Source organism: Pseudorca crassidens, chromosome 1, assembly GCF_039906515.1.
Source record: "Pseudorca crassidens isolate mPseCra1 chromosome 1, mPseCra1.hap1, whole genome shotgun sequence".
In the NCBI taxonomy this organism is placed as follows: Eukaryota; Metazoa; Chordata; class Mammalia; order Artiodactyla; family Delphinidae; genus Pseudorca; species Pseudorca crassidens.
Genome location: NC_090296.1, coordinates 172,434,593 through 172,451,727, shown reverse-complemented (window position 1 = coordinate 172,451,727; position 17,135 = coordinate 172,434,593). Strand labels below are relative to the sequence as shown.

Here is a 17,135-nt window from a genome sequence, read left to right as displayed (position 1 = left end):
ATGAAGACATCCTTAACCCGGTGCCTGAAGTCTTAGACACCTAATGCTTTCATTAATCATCAGTTTCATAGTAACAGATAGTAATTTAATTAAAAGATTTTTGTTTAAGTTCTCCTTTTAAGTGATTAATGTAACAAGTTTCTTAGTAATCACTTGTAGCCTAGAACTTGGATCTCATCCTAGAGCCAAATTTACCTTCTACTAAAACAAATTCTGTTGATTTCATTGTATAGTTTTTCTCTAATACATTCTTTTCTCTCACTCTCCATCCTTACAGCACAGGTCAACCTACAAACATTTCTTACTGTATTACTAAAAAAAGTCTTCTAAGTGATATACAGGGCCACTGGGCAGCACACTTCACAATCTATTCTCTATTCCATAGTCAGAGGCAGCTTTTTAGAACACAAGTTTGATGTTAAATACCCAATCAGAACAGTCCATTGATATCCCATGGATCTTAGGATGACACCACAACACTTAAAATGGCTTTAGGGTTTTGTGTGGTCAGCCCACTGAGGAACAAGCAGCCTTCTTCACACCTCACCCCCGAAGGTCCAGCCCCGCTGCCCTTCTTCTCATCCCCTGGTGCCCACACTGCTTTGACTGACCTCAAGTGTGTGTATATGCTCTTCCTCCTACCTAAATTGCTTCTCCTCTTCCACCGCTAACCCCTATTCAGTCCCAGATATCAGCTAAATTGTAATTTTCCCCACAAAGCTTTCCCTGACCTCCCTGAATACTTCAAACTCCCCATGATAATCTGGTATAATCCCATGTCTCTCTTATTAGCATTTTTCTCAGATATGTAAAATCTGCCCCTGCACTGTGTGCCCCATGAGGGCATGTACACAATACACACAACAGAGAAAATATTAGCATCAAGAATATGTAAATACTTCAAACTAATACAAAAAGCACAAAAATATAATAGAAAAGTGGGCCAAAGATATGTAGTGACATTTCACAAAAAATAAAACCCAGATAGGCAATAAAAATATAAAGAGTTTTCAATATCAGTGGTGGTTAGGAACATAAAACCAACACCACAATGAGATCTCATTCATTTGGCATCTAATTTAATCTGAAAATAACAGGAGAGTATGGATATACAGGATATTTTATATATTGCTATCGGGGGTAAATTTGTACATACAGTATGGAACAAAATGTGCCATTTCTATTTAAGTACAATATTTGTATTCCATACGAAACAGCAATTCCACCCCTGGTAATATTTTTAATAAAAACCACCTCACATGTTAAGAGAAGAAATTTGCAAGACTATTCACAGGTGCAAGTAGCAAAATTTGTGAAAATCCTTTGATAGGATAGTGTATTAAAAGGTGATTTTTTTTAAAACAGGGAACAATTAGTAAAACAATTTTGATCAATCCATACTGTAGAATATTATGTAACCATTAAAAAATGGTTATGCCTAGATTTATGCATATGATAGATACACATGTATGTCTACATATATAGATGTAGGTGTAGACATAAACATAGGTGTAGATTTTTCTATTATGAATATTGATTAGATGTAAGAAAGGAGGTCAGATTAAAATATATATATATGTAGATATATTATTATGTACATGGTATATATATGAATATATGTAAGGCTATAGAACATAATATAATAGTTCTTTCTATTTTAACAAAACCTAATCTTCTTTAAAGTAATTAATGCCTAGTAATAAATGAATTTAGATTCATTTTAGTGTGTCTGAATTTCCTAACTCTATTACATCTCATTTGCCTGAAACATCTTTTAAATCAATTTGATCTCTCCAGAATTTAGCTAACCCAGAAATTTGTAAAATCTATACTTGCTTCCTTATATGCTTCATTTCTTTTAAAATTAGGGCATTAGTTTTTGCTTGATATTAAATAATTATATCCTCCAGCTTATAAAATATTAAATTATGGCTATATTTAAATTAAAAATGACTAAGCAAACATTTTTGGATATCTGAGTTTTAGTCCTAGATGTAGCTCCATAAATCTGGATATGAGACATTTCAAGCAAGACCACTGCTTAAGAATTATCTCAGATTTACTGATAATACATTTACATGTTAAAATCTCATTTTTTGTACATATAAATTCTACTGCTTTTTCCCGGGTCCCTTTCTACCTTTCAACTATAATTTTGGTTAGACATTATTTCCATATTATGTTCTCCAGGAACTTAAAAATGTATATTCTTACATACAGTGAATAAACCAGGAAGATCATCTACAGAAACAAGAAAAATGAATGTGTATATTTTCTTAATACAGACTATAATTTAGAAATATAATATTAGGGGAAAATTTTCCAAGAATAATTCACTATTTAAACTTTGGTTTAAATATTCCAAACCGATATCTTGAACCATTTTTTCTCACTAGTTTCTTCAGAGTAAAACCTATCCCGAAATTTTTGGGTTGGGAACTTATTATAAGACCTCAAAAAGTTTTGGGCAATAAATATTATTTACAAAGCAAGTGTTTTGATGAGTTAAACGTTTCTGAGTCAGAAACACATGGACTGACTTTCCCTACAATTCAAAAGAATATAAAATTCAAGGAAGAATGATCTACTAAAACTTCTTTTGTTTTGCCAAATTCAGACTGTTTGAAAATCACTTAAAATATTTATTGGACCCAGTTGAGCACTACTTAGGTATTCTTTATATATAGATGTCTATATATCTATATCTGTGTCTATATTTATATCTAAACATGTAAGGATGACTAAGAAGAATGTTGTCAGTTCTCAGATATATTGTTGCTATCATGGGTCCATTCTTTCCTATTTGTTTCAATGCTTTGATTTCCCCTTATTGATTCAATGCAAATCATTTGATGACCCAATATTGCATGCTTAAATTAATTTAAAAGGATTAAATAATGGACTGCAACTTACAGTATTTTTATGCTTATTTATTATTTTCTTAAATAACCAAGGTAGTCATCAATCAAAAATGATAGAAAATTCTTGAATTCCACATCTCTTTGAAGTCTTTATCAGTATTTTTTGATTTTGAGAAGTTTGCCCTTTGACATATCTAATAATTGACATATTATAATCAAATTACACAATATATAGCTATATATTATATAATTCAGTTTTATCATGGAGATTGAAAATCACTTAAAAGACAGTGTCATTTTTAGAAGACTTGTTATGATAATCCTGACCACTGGTATGAAAAAAAAAGTGCTATCCTATCATGACATACTAAGTTGTTTGCTTATTCTCCTTTGTTAAAAAAATTAAACTGTCTACAGAAAAGTAAGCAAGATAACATAAATTTAAAGTATCTGAGATAGAAGGAATTTTAAAATTTAGGGAGAAGTATAAACTAAGATACAGTATCAAACAGCATTCCCTAGTTTGCTAAATATGTTCCATGAGGCAGTACCCATGCAGGTGCATCGCGCGCGCGTGCGCGCACACACACACACACACACACACACACACACACACGGACACTTTCTGAGACAAGGAAGCCTGGAAAATACTGCAAACTCTACTTTTCAGCCTTTTAAAGTCTCTGAAAACTCCGGAAGTAAAAATAAAAAGCCAGAAGACCCAGACTTGATATTCAACTCCATTTCATCCACAGTTTCCCAAACTTGGAACACATCAGAGAATCTTTTCTTGACCAATACCTAAAGTTATACCCCAGAATTAGATTTTTGTCAACCTGCTGTGGTAAATAGAGCCAGAGAATGCTATGGATATTAATTAATTGACCCTGTACTTTGTAGCAGCTAGCATAAAAAGGAGATCTGATTGATTAAATATTTTCTGGTGTCAGTAGGTAAAAAGGGAACTATAGGAAAGTAAGGTTTTATAAAATAGGAGCTATGTCACTGTGGTTTCATGCCATAGCTCCTAAAAGAGGCTGGGGCCTGTTGAAACATTGCCCCTCTGAATATTTAGACTTGAATGAGTACTATAAGGTATAAACATAGAGTTAGGTTATTGCAGTCAGTTATTTTACCAATAACATAATCAATTTAACTTACAGAATATTTTTCTTGTTTCTTTGCCTTAGTGAGCAAGCAGTACATGCTCATTCATAATGTGCAAAAATGCATAAAACTACAAGAAATAGAGTGAAACTATCTTAAATTTTATCACATAGATGGATATGTGAATGCATCATTGAAGGTGGTCTGTATGCATGTAAATATATTATGTCATTGACCAATGCTTTGCATTCAAATGCTTCCAGACATTTCTCTGTGCACATTTACATAGAAAGATATATAGATATTATCCATCTAGGCAGTATGATATTTATGTATATAATCGTGTGTATCTATGCATGTGTGTATACAAACACACACGCATTGATATATATACATAAAAATATGCACAACATTATATTACACAATGGATTTGTAATATACTCTTTTTTAAATTCAACTGAAACCATGACACTGCCACGTATTCATACTCTATTTCCCTAAGCAAATTACTCTCCCAAACTCCAAAATTACTTGTTAATACCTTCTACACATTTTTTCAACTATCTCCCAACAAAAACAAACTCAACAGATGATCTCATCCTCAATTTCACAGAAAAGAAAACATAAATGCATCTGCCAGTAAACCTCACTGCTTTCTTTGAAGTCTACAAAATGCTTGCATTGGTGTCCACGCTTCCCTCTTTCTTTTTTGTATGAAAGAGGTAGGTGAGCACTTTGATGTCTAAATCAGAGCCCTGTCCCTGAATCTCACTTTCCCCCACTCTTTTTGCACTATCCTCTGTCTCCTGAACTTTGCAGTTATACTATTAAAAAGCAAACTCAAGAAGCAGTACTACCTTTAAAAAAGTTGAATTCCCCTTAACCCATAGCATTTCCAGATAGCATTCTTTGTCTTCTCTCATCTCCAAAGTCAAATTCCTTGAAAGTTTTATCTATTCTGTTTCCACTTCCTCCCTTTCCAGTCTCCTTGAACCTACCCAAGTCAGGCCTATTGAGAATTTTTTTGAAAAGGGTGGAGGGAGGTGAGGTGCTTTTTTAACCAGCCCTTTCAGCACTATTCAGAACAGTCTCTTGTTTTATAGTTTCTTTTAAACAGTTCCCGTGCTCAGCATCTGTAATTTCACACTCTCCTGACGGCATCCTACTGCAGGGTCCTATTTATATCCCTTCCTGGCTCCTCACCATCCTCCTGACTCAGAATGAAGAAGTCTTTAAGACCATCCAAGCCCTCCTCTTCTGTCTCCCTGCATGCTCCCCCCAAACAAACAGTTCTTTCTAGTCTCTGGTTTCAATTACCCCCAGCATGCCAGCACTCCCTGCCCTGACTTCTCTTCTGGGGGCCATCTCACAGATCACAATGCTCACTTGACGTCTCCACTCGGATGTCTCAGAGGCTCCTCAAAAGCAACACGATCAAAATAGAATTTATGAAAATCCCCACTAAACTGCTTGTCTCCCGTTGTTCCTCATATTTACTGAAATGTCCCCATCTCCCCCAGGCCTCTCCTTTGCCTTCAGCACTCATGTCCACTCAACCAGTAAGGTCTGTTGACTCTTCCCCTTAAATAATTACAGGTTTGTTTTTTAAAAAAAAGAAACAAATAAAATCTCTCTTTTTCTTAGCACATGAGGTTGGAAGGCAAATCAAAAAATAGGTGTAAGTCTGTAGAGAAATGTTATCAATTGTCCACTTGTCTGGCTTGCCAAGGAAAAGTATTTCAAGTTTCTTTTTTAAATTTCTTAATGGGTCTCTCAAAACTAAGGGAAAATATATGATGTCTGTGAAATATATTAATTATCAGATGTTTCAGCTCTCAGCAGATTCCTTTTCTATTTACTCCCTTCACCATTCTATGAAGCAGCCATTGTGAGTGGAAGGTACAATACACTCTTATGTACTGAGTGTATTGGCACAGTACAGCTCTTACACCATGAGGCTGTCATGCTAAGGAATGATAATTTTCCATCACGGTAGCCATCTCTCTCAAAAAATTCCAATTATGTTATGGCGAATGTAAATCTTGCCTAAGTAGATGAAAAATAGTTCTGTAGAAATCATTCTTTTAAAATGTTCTTGTTGATAATATCATGTTTTATAATTGTCTTCATTTGAAGTTTTTTGAGTGATATAATTATGGACAGTATTTCATAACCAGTCATGTGCCATGACAGCAACTGTGTCATATTGAAATGAGTTTAAACGAAATTAATAGGAATATGATTACATGAAATTTGAAAACTATTCCTATCTACCATAATACACTCATTTTCAAGTAATAATAGTTGTCTCAAAATTGTGTATTTTCACACAGAATCCATCTTAGTTTCCAAAACACTTTTGAGAACTCAGTAAAAATACTTGCAGTAAATTATAGCCCAGCTAAATCTGTCAAAGCATTCATAAAAGGTCACAACTCTTCATATCAAGCGGCACAGACTTGATGAGGGCAGAGGTTGCATCTATCTTCTTTATGACTGTATTGGATGCCTAGAACAGTGCTTTGACCATAGTAGTCCACAATAAATACTTGCTAAATGACTATATACATATGAAAAAGTATGATGTCCACATGTCTGTATGGACTAAACATTAAAGCTCTAATGGCATATTTCACTTTCCTCTGCAGATATCACACATCTTTAATTCTAGAAATAATCTGCTAGGAGAGTAGCCTCACCTAAATAATAAGCTTATTTGATGATTTCTTTTTAAAAATAAAATATTACTAAATTTGAAAATTAGGTTTGAATAATGTCTATGGTAATGGTTCTTAAACTTTAGCATCATCAGAATCAACTAGAGATACTGTTAAAACATTGGGTGGTGGACCATGCATCACACAATTTCTGATTCTGGGATGGAATTGAGAATTTGAATTTCTAACAAATGTCCAGGTGATACTGATGCTGCTGATCCAGGAAGCACACCTTGACAGCCACTGATCCAGGGCATTTTCATTTACATAGGATTCAGTATCGTATTTAATATATGAAGAAGGATATGAGAAGGAGCAGCAGCAACAAAATAAACTCATTTCCATTTCTTTTGCATTTTATGTGCATTACACCCAGCACTCAAATAAGTGAAAAATAAGTTGTGTAAAATAGAAGAAAAAACACTTCAAAAGTCAAGGTTTTTGGATTTTGAAAAGGAGCATCATGGTTTCTTTACTGTATATGTTAAGTACTGAGACCACACTTTTTTATTAGCATTTTGTGGTAGCGCATGAAATAACATCAATAGATATTGGATTTTTCTCAGTATATATAAACTATCAATTATCTTTCAAAAACTAACAGCTAGGACTTTCAGTCTGAACAGGATGACATAGACTTGTTTCACCTTGCTTCTTCACACTAAGTACAACTATAATTCCTGGAAATTATGCAAAAGACAACTGAAAGGGAACTCTGAAAGGTGGTAAGAGGAAGTTGAACTAATGTGGAACCCCAGGGCTGAAGGAACAACATGGTAGCATCAGATTAACCAATTCTACCAAAATGACACACCAAAAGCTCTGAAAATTAAACTGTCATTGGAACCACAACACACAAAAGTAGGTCAGTACCAGTGTAATAAATCTAAATAGGGTAATCACCTGCTAAAATAAAAGATTTAAATAGGACATGGAATCTCCTAACATAAGACAATGTCCAGAGTACAATGAAAAATAACCCGTCATGCCAAGAACCCAAGAACCAAGAAAACCACAATTTGAATGAGAAAGACAAGCAACTGATTCCGGCATCAAGATACATCAGATGTTGGTATTACCTGACAATGATTTTAAAGCAGTCATCATAAAATGCTTAGATAATCAATTACTAATATTCTTGAAACCAGAAGTTACAATAACAGCAAAAAAACCAAAACAAACAACAAAAAAGAAAACCTTGCTAGATAGGCTTGATAGTAGAGTGCAGATGACAGAGGGTAGGAGTGAAGAACTTGAGCAATGATCAAGAGAATTCACCCAAGTTGAACAACAAAAGAAATAGACTGAAAAAAAAAGGAACAGAGACTCAGAGACCTACAGGACACTAGCAAAAGATCCAATGATTGTATTATTACAGAAAGAGAGTAGGACTGAAAGATTATTCAATGAAATAATGGCTGAAATGTATGTAAAACTATAAAACTTTTAGAACAAATAGATAGTAAAAAATTTTCAGGATTGAGGAAGGTTAGAATTCTTACAATTGACACCAAAAGCATGATCCTCAAAGGAAGAATTAATAAATTGGACTTAAAAATTAAAAACTATTCCTCCATGAAAGCCCATGTGAAGAGTATCAAAAGACAAGATACAGCCTGGGAGAAAGTGTTTGCAAGCCACATCTGAAAAAAGACTGGTAACTAGAGTATATAAAGAACTCTCAAAATTCAACAGTAAAGAGAGAATCCAGGGCTTCCCTGGTGGCGCAGGGGTTGAGAGTCCGTCTGCTGGTGCAGGGCACACGGGTTCATGCCCCGGTCCGGGGGGATCCCACGTGCCGTGGAGCGGCTGGGCCCGTGAGCCGTGGCCACTGGGCCTGCACGTCCGGAGCCTGTGCTCCGCAACGGGAGAGGCCACAGCAGTGAGAGGCCCACGTACTGTGAAACAAAACAAAACAAAACAAAAACAAAAACAATAAAAAAAGAAAGAATCCAGTTCAAAAAACGGGCAAAAGACACAAAGAGACATTTCACTGATAAAGGTATATAGATGACAAATAAACACATGAAAATATTTTTGATGTCACTATCCATTAGGAATATGCCAATTAAGACCACCATGAGAGGTCACTCACTATACACCTATGGGAACAGCTAAAACAAACAAAAATAGTGACAATACCAAAGGTTGGTGAGGAAGTATGGAAATTGGATCACTTCCACATTGCTGGTGGCAATGTGAAATGCCACAACCACTCTGAAATAATTTGGCAATTTCGTATAAGCCTAAACATGCAATTAACATAAAACCCAGTGAACACACTCAGGCATTTATCCCAGAGAAATGAAAACTTATTTTCATAGGTAAAACAGTATACAAAAGTGAAGAGCAATTTTCTTTGTAACAGCCAAGTAACTGGAAATGACTCAGATGTATTTAATCAAGTGGATGGTTAAATAGTCTACAACTGGGGCCCCCAACCCCTGGGGCTTCAGACCCCTAGTGGTCAGAGGCCTGTTAGGAGCCAGGCCGCACAGCAGGAGGTAAGCGGAGGGAGTGAAGCTTCATCTGCTGCTCCCCCATTGCTCCCCATTGCTCGCATTACCGCCTGAACCATCCCCCGACCACTCCGTCCATGGAAAAATTGTCTTCCACAAAACCAGTCCCTGGTGCCAAAAAGGTTGGAGACTGCTGGTCTACAACACACATTCCATGGAGTATTTACTCAGCACTACAAAGTAATGAGCTATTGATATATGGAACAACTTGATGACTCCCCAGGAAGTTATGATGAGTTAGTGGAGAAAGTCAATCCCACAATGTTACATACACATTATTCCGTTTACGTAACAGTTTTGAAATAACAAAATTTGGGAAATGAACATATTAGTGGTTGCCAAGGTTTAAGGATGGGGGGTGGGTGGGTATAGTTACCAAAGGGCAATATGATGGATCCTTGTGTTCAGTTCTTGACTGTGGTGGAGGACACACAAAGCTGTACATGGGATAAAATTGTCACACACACACAAGTACAGATAAAATGTGGATAATCTGAATAAGATGGACGGGTTGTATTAACGTCAAGATCCTGGCTATAATATTGTACTGTAGTTTTACAAAATGTTAACAATGAGGAAAGTATTTCTTACAACTGCATGTGAATCTACACTCATCTCAGTAAAACATCTCAATTTAAAAGTACAAGTAACATAACAGGTGAGGCAACACTTTTTCAAGAGGTGTATCTGGATAAAAGTCCATTGTTCTGAACCCAAGGAGTCCACAGTGGGTGGAAACAGATGTGTGCTCAACATCAGCCCATAGACACAAAACTTATCCTGAAGTCTTGGAACTTGGTTCAAGAGCTATTCAATCACCCTTCCCACCTCCCTCGGCTCGCTTCACACATTGTTCTAATTAGAGAGCCATTTCCTCTGCACAGCTGTTCTCAATTTGAACAAACCACAGTGACGTTCAGAGAGACAACACGGCCCTTCTCATCTTCAGTAAAGACCTCTCCCCGAAGCCATATGAGTTAAATCTTTGGGGCAGTTTTTATGAATGCATTGAAAAAGACAAAAGGCCTCCAGGAAACAGATAACATGTTGTTCTAGAAAAAAGAAAAAATCTATTCTGTAAACTAAATAGTAAGCCACTCTTTATACATGTTCCTTCCCATAAATTAAAACTTAGGAATGACAAGTACAAAATGAGCAAAAACATGCTGACCTGGACTTTGAACAGGATGAATCAATTTTATAAAATATATAAAATGCAAGTTTTATTCTTGCCTTAATTTCTCTCATTATGGCAACTTCTCTGTTATAAAAAATGTTTATGGGTTGGTTCTGATGATAAAAGTAGGATAGTATGTGTTCATTTTAAAAGTTGAGAGAAGAAAAAGAGTATAGGGAAGGAAACCAGCCCTAGTCACAATCCTACCACACGAAATTAACCTTGATTATTGTTTTGTTTTAATTCCTTCAGGCATTTACTCCTGTGTTTGTGTATTTAACTGAGTTACAACTACATGCAGATCTTAAGGTCCCTCCCAATGCACTTTTACAGGCATGTACATCCTGGATCCATAACCCTGATCCTGATCCGGGACACTCCTCGGCTTCCAACCGGCTTCCTACCCTACTTCCCAACAATAACTCCCACCTCAAGGTAACCTCTATTCCGATCTCTAGACAAAAGAATGATTTTGCCTGTTTTGGAATTTCATAGAAATGGAACGTGTGCTTTTGTGTCTGACTATAATGTCTCAACATGACGTTAGTCAGGCTTGCCCTGTTGCAAGCCACAGTGGTTTGTGGGGTGTTCTCCTGTGTTAATATTCAAAGGTTCATGTATCCCTCTCCTGAGATGAGTATGGAGGTTGATCTCACTGTGGGGCTTTTGTGAGCAGGGCTGCTTTTGGCAGACAAAAGGTATCCCATCTATTGCATATGTATCTGGGAGTAAAATGAATGAACCAGAAGGGGATATTTGTTCAGTTTTAGTTGATACTGCTAATTTTTGAGAGTTCCAGTGCTTCCCATTCTTGTTGACATTGTGTGTCCTTTTAATTTTAGTCAGCGGTGATAACATAATTGTAAACCAAAATAAGAACATAGTTAATCTAGAATTTTGTATCTTGTGCATGACGTCATGATCATTCACACAGATTTGTTTCGTATCCTCATGAAATGCTTAGTTTTGACTTTTGGTTATTATAATCTCTGATAGCTTGATTAGCTATCAGAACAAAAGCAAGAACATCTAATAGAAAGGGCTCACAAAAATGTCTAAAGTAATCACATGTTATGGGATTTTAAAGTTACTTTCAATATCACAGACAGTATGTTTGAGGGGGGGTAGGGTGTGCATCTTCGTGTATTTAAAATAACCGCTGTATTCTGTAAGGAAGTACATTTTATCAAAACAATTACCATGATTTGGTGGGCCTAAACTTATAAAACAGTTTTCAAACCAATGATATTTTAAAGGTATTTTGAATTAGAATATGATTCATATGATATGATATATAAGGTATGTTAGATATAACACAAACTTGGTGTAGAACACATTTTAAATCATTTTTAATTGGTTTTTGTTTTGTTTTTTCTCTAGTTTTATGTAAACATCTATGATTGAGAATAGAATTAGTATTCTACCATGAAATTAATAAAAATAATTTTAAAAATCTTCATGTAAAACCTGCCAGAAACTAAAATTTAATTACCAATATGCTATATTAAGAACCCTATTTATACCATTTTAATTATGTATGCAACACTGTATTGTTATTGTTTTATTTCTCTTCTTCTTCCTGCCTTTATTTTTTTTCTAGCTTAGAGATTTCTCCTTTTTTTCCTTTTTGTGGTTTTGTTTTTGTACACATAGCACATTTTCTCTGCTGCTAAATAGTTCTTATATATTAAAGAGAATACAAAGGGAGCTTTACAAAGATTGTCTCTAATCTACAAGGATATGCTTCTTCAAATCTTCCTCTTGGGGAAAGGTATAGATATAAACACACATTTTTATTAACTTGCAAATTTCAAAACTCTCTGATTCAATTATGTACTCTAAGCAGGGGAGTAACCCTGAGCAATAAATACTGAAGTTTACTAATTCATGCTAGATTTCTACTTGTAACGAAGGGTTAGGTGATTACCTTTAAAGCCTTCGATGGTCTGGGACCTATTTGGAATGTGTATTTCATTTCATACCTTCTCTGTAGTTATGACTGAGTGAATTGGATCTCGGGTTCTGTTGCTGACACTGGGCATTGCAGAATTTGTCACAGTCGCTTGCTTTCCTTTTGATATTCACTTGATTTAGAGATGAGGCCAAATCTACATTTTTACTTGTCTGGGGATATTGCAAAAAGCACCACTGTATTTTATTCCAGAAGAGTCTTGTTAATAACCTCTTACGGCTGGTAAAATTGCTCATCGTCTATGTGCCTTATGAAATACTTCTGAATTATGTCAACCCATCACTTCTTCTTCACTTCTCTTTTGGATGCCCCCCTCCCTGCCCCGCCTCTCATCATTCCCTCCCCAGTAAAGACAGACTGCAGTAAAAAAAGAAAACAAACTGTAGCTTTTAAAGGTGAAAATGCAGTCAATCATTTTGCATCCTGGAGATTTTGTAAATGATTTTTTTAGGAATTCAATTGTTTGGTACCTCTAAGATCAATCAAATAGAATATTTTAGTCTGAATGAAAAGAAACGTTTCAGTCAGTCATCCCGATATTTTGTCTACACGATACCCAAAATAAAACTTCAAATAATGTCTTAAGGTGCAGAAAACATATTTTATGTGTTCTCACGTATACAACTCCCAAGGAAACTGAGACAAGAAAAATAAGCAGAATTAGGTCAGTTTCTCTCAGGCACATGGTGCTATAGTGTAACAAGCTTTGTGGGCTCTCAGACACTTGGCTAAGATGGTATTTTCATAGCTGTTAAGATGAATATTCATAATATATCAAACTCAAAAGACCCACTACTGAGTGAGTCATCCTCTCCCCCAAACCCGTTTACCCTTGGATTATTTCCATTTCTGTCAAGGCGTTTCCTGTGGAGCAGACCCTTGGCTGGCAGCGGCAGCTGGCGTGCACTCACCCCTGACAGGGCCCGAAGCTCGTAGGAATGGACTCCCCTTTAGTCCAGCAGAAAGTTGAGGGCATTATTCCATGAAGAACATTTTGTCTGGAGAATGTGCTAAAAGGCAACCAGTGTTTCAGGCAAACTGCAGACTAGTTGGAATCAGGAGATGTCTTCCCTGCCCTCCACTGTGGCCAGAGACAGTTTGTCACACTCTTCTTTCTGGAGGGGGAACTGACAAAATTGATACAGGGCTGTAGTCCTGCCATCCTGTGATATTAAACACGTTTCCAGGACAGAGACTTTCACTCAGGAAACCAGAAAGTTCCAAGTGGACTACAGGTGGGGGCTGAATATATAGAAGGAAACAGAGGCCCATTCATTAGTAGGAGTGTAGAGAGATGCTAGAAAAGACAGTGTTATATCTGAAAAGGATAGAAGGACTTACCTATCTTTCTTGAAATAAGGATTGGTTTTCAGTGCTTGGGAAAGATGGCCAAGTTTAGGACAAAGGCAGAAAAAATGAAGGAGGATGGAGTTAAGAATATTTAGATTGAAAAAACAGAGGTTGGTAGTTGGTTAAGCACTGTGCTATAGAGGGCAGGAGCATTATAGGTTATCTGAATTTTCTAACGGGTAAAAACGGAATTGTATGCTACTTTACACATGCCTTTGTATTCTCCACTACCTTTTATCAGAAGGAAAATAAATACCTAAGGATTATGAAAACAGTGGTTTGAGTAATGAAGCCAATTTTTGGAAGCAAGTTGGTTCTTTTCATGCATTCATCACACAATTTGAGAATTGACAAAATTCCATCTGTACAGGGGGCCACGTGGTCCTGTTGTGCGGAAACACAGCCTGAGATAAAGGCAAATATGGAGGCACTGCCGTGCGTGGCCAGCAAGGTGGAAAGTTTGAAGTCATGCAGAACTCTTCTTCTCTTCCCCGAGAAGGAACATCTGAAGAGTTCCCCAGCCTGATGGCTAATTTCTTAAATGGTTCTGGCATCTGCCCTTCCTTTCCACCATCACCAGGGTGATTCGCTTTTAATTACCTTTTTCCAGGGTTAATGTGTCCACTGTAACTCATCCCTCCCCTTGGACCTATCATATATGTCATTGTCAGCTTCATGTTCTGAAAATACTCCTGATACATTGGTTGCCGAATAGCCACTACTCTTCTGTTTAGAAAAGTTTAATCCATATTAGCAATACATGTCACTATATTTATGTTTTGCAAATATTTCATATTTTGACATGTATCTCAATGATCTAACCACCAAAAGAGATACAGAAAGTGATTTTTATCCTATGAACAAGGGTTTTTACCTGGACCTTTCTAAGTAATGACTCTTGCCTCCCTCTGCCTTTTGAGCAGAGAGCTGACGGCCTTGGTAGAAAAATCAATTTAACCAAAAGACTAACTCAATTGCTTGGAATCCAGGCTAACTTAGGCAGCACAAATCATGAGACTGGTTAGCAGAACAACTGACTGTTTAGTAAGACAAGAAAACGTGACTATACAGCTATGCAACATGTATTGATATTAACTACACTGAACTAATCAGAGTCCGTGAGAGAGGCTGCTCTCCTGCAAGGCCCCGAGTTCTCAAGGAGGCTTACTTGGATCAATGTATGTATGGATATTCACACAAGACTAAACAGTTCTCTTTCTTTATATCCTCTTGTGAAAACATCTGGGTCTCGATCCAGGACATCTGTCAGTGGAGACAATATCATCCTCCATAGAGTCTCGCAGATCTGCCTTGTTCTGTAACTAAAGTAGATTATTACAATATCAGGGTTACAATGCAAGTTCCCCACAATACTGGAAGTGGTCTGGTCTCAGCTGCCTTGTGTGGCAGCAATTCAGTCCGTCTTTCCTGCATGAAAATTCTAATACTAGGTTATTGAATACTACAGAGAAGGTGTCAGCTGTATGTTTCTGTATCAAAATTATGCAAAGAACCACTTCTAATTTTTTTTATTACATCTCAGTTGGTGTACTATATGCAGCAGTTGGTGTAAAACTGACTAGTCAGTGTGTTATATTAAACAATGTTTAATACTGTGATAATTTTAGTTCTGTTTTTTTTTAAATGGAACTTTTATTTCTTCAGATTTTTAAGTTGAATTATTTCTGAAGTGCTTTTTTTTCTTTCTTTATTTTTTAATTGAGGTATAGTTGATTTACAAAAAGTACTGTTTTTTTACTTGAACATAGTAATATGTTGTAATGCTTGGATGAAGGGCAATGTACATTTTTTTGACAGAATTTAGTCTTTCAGTTGAATTTGGTCTTAATACAGAATCACTTTCTTGAATGGTCAAATTGGTGTTGAATTGTAATCTGAATTTCGCAATTGTTGCCATGAATGTTATGAGGTCAAATAAAGAAGTTATCAGTAGTATGAAGATGTTTACCCTTGTAGACACATCTTCAGTGGGAAAGTGTGAGCTTTATGTAAGTGTTTTAAACATTATAACGTTTTATGATTTTAGCGTATGCTTTATCAGAGTGTAAGATCAGCAAGGTGTTTTTAAGATAAGTTTGTATCTATTTCCAGTGAAATGATAAAGAATTATTGCTGGTAGAAAGGGGCATATACATTTTAGCATCATGTAGGGGTTTAAAACATAAGGCAAATCACCTCATCAAAGAATATACAGTTGGCAAATAAGCACATGAAAGATGCTCCACATCCTATGTCATGAGAGAATTGCAAATTAAGACAAACCACTACACACCTATGGGGATGGACAAAATCTGGAACACTGACAACACCAAATGCTGGTGAGGTCGTGGAGCAACAGGAACTCTCATTCATTGCAGCTGGAAATGCAAAATGGTGCAACCACATTGGAAGACAGTTTGGCAGTTTCTTACAAAAGTAAACATAATCTCACAATATGATCCAGCAATTGTGCTCCTTAGTATTTACTCAAAGGAGCTGAAAACATGTCTACACAAAAACCTGTACATGGATTCATAATTTATTCATAATTGGTAAAATTTGGAAGCAACCAAGATGTCCTTCAGTAGGTGAATGGATAAATAAACTGTGGCACATCCAGACAATGGGCTATTATTCTGAGCTAAAAATGAATGAGCTCTCAAGCCATGACAAGACATGGAGGAAATATAAATACATATTACTAAGTGAAAGAAGCCAATCTGAAAAGGCTACAGACTGTAGGATTCCAATGCTATGACATTCTAGAAAAGTCAAAACTATGGAGACAGGAAAAAGATCAGTGGTTGCCAGGTAGGAGGGACAGATGGAGAGGTAAATACTTGGAGCACAGAGGGATTTTAGGGCAATAAAGTTATTCTGTATGATATGATAATGGTGGATACATGTCATTATATGTTTGTGAAAACCTGTGGAATGCACAACACCAAGAGTGAACCCTAATGTGAACTATGGATTTTGAGTAATAATGATGTTGCAGTGTTGGGTCATTTATTTAACGAGCATACCATCTATTGGGGAGTGTTGATAGCGGGGAAGGCCGGGCCTGTATGGGTGCAGGGGGTATACCTGTTTCTGTACCTTAACCTCGCTTGGCTGTGAACCTAAAACTGCTCTAAAAATCAAGTCTATTTAACAAATAGCACAAGTTAAATCAAAATAACCTTGTTTTTGTTAAATAATAGTACATGAAATGCTTGTTTTTTATCCACTGACTGCATACCCTCCTTGCATCCAAATATCCCATTACACACTTAAAAAAAATTGAACTGGTAAACTATTTTAAAGTATTTGTTAAAATAATTTTATTCCCAAATTATTAAAGAGTTTGTCCAGTTTGCATTGCATGGCTAAAAAGGCTTTTGGTTTGTTTTATTTTCAGAAGACACCACTGGTTCTTAAGGGCTCAGGCAG

General features: G+C 36.2%; 1 long non-coding RNA gene across 13 annotated transcripts in view; it reads left to right on the top strand.

Moving 5' to 3' along the window:
• The window catches only part of LOC137203598 (uncharacterized), a 220,998-nt gene that overhangs the window by 44,710 nt on the left and 159,153 nt on the right, over positions 1-17,135 (top strand). For all 13 annotated transcript variants that reach the window (XR_010933199.1, XR_010933191.1, XR_010933195.1 and 10 more), the window contains exon 4: positions 10,715-10,816. This is a non-coding gene — a long non-coding RNA (uncharacterized lncRNA). The remainder of the gene's footprint in view (positions 1-10,714; positions 10,817-17,135) is intronic.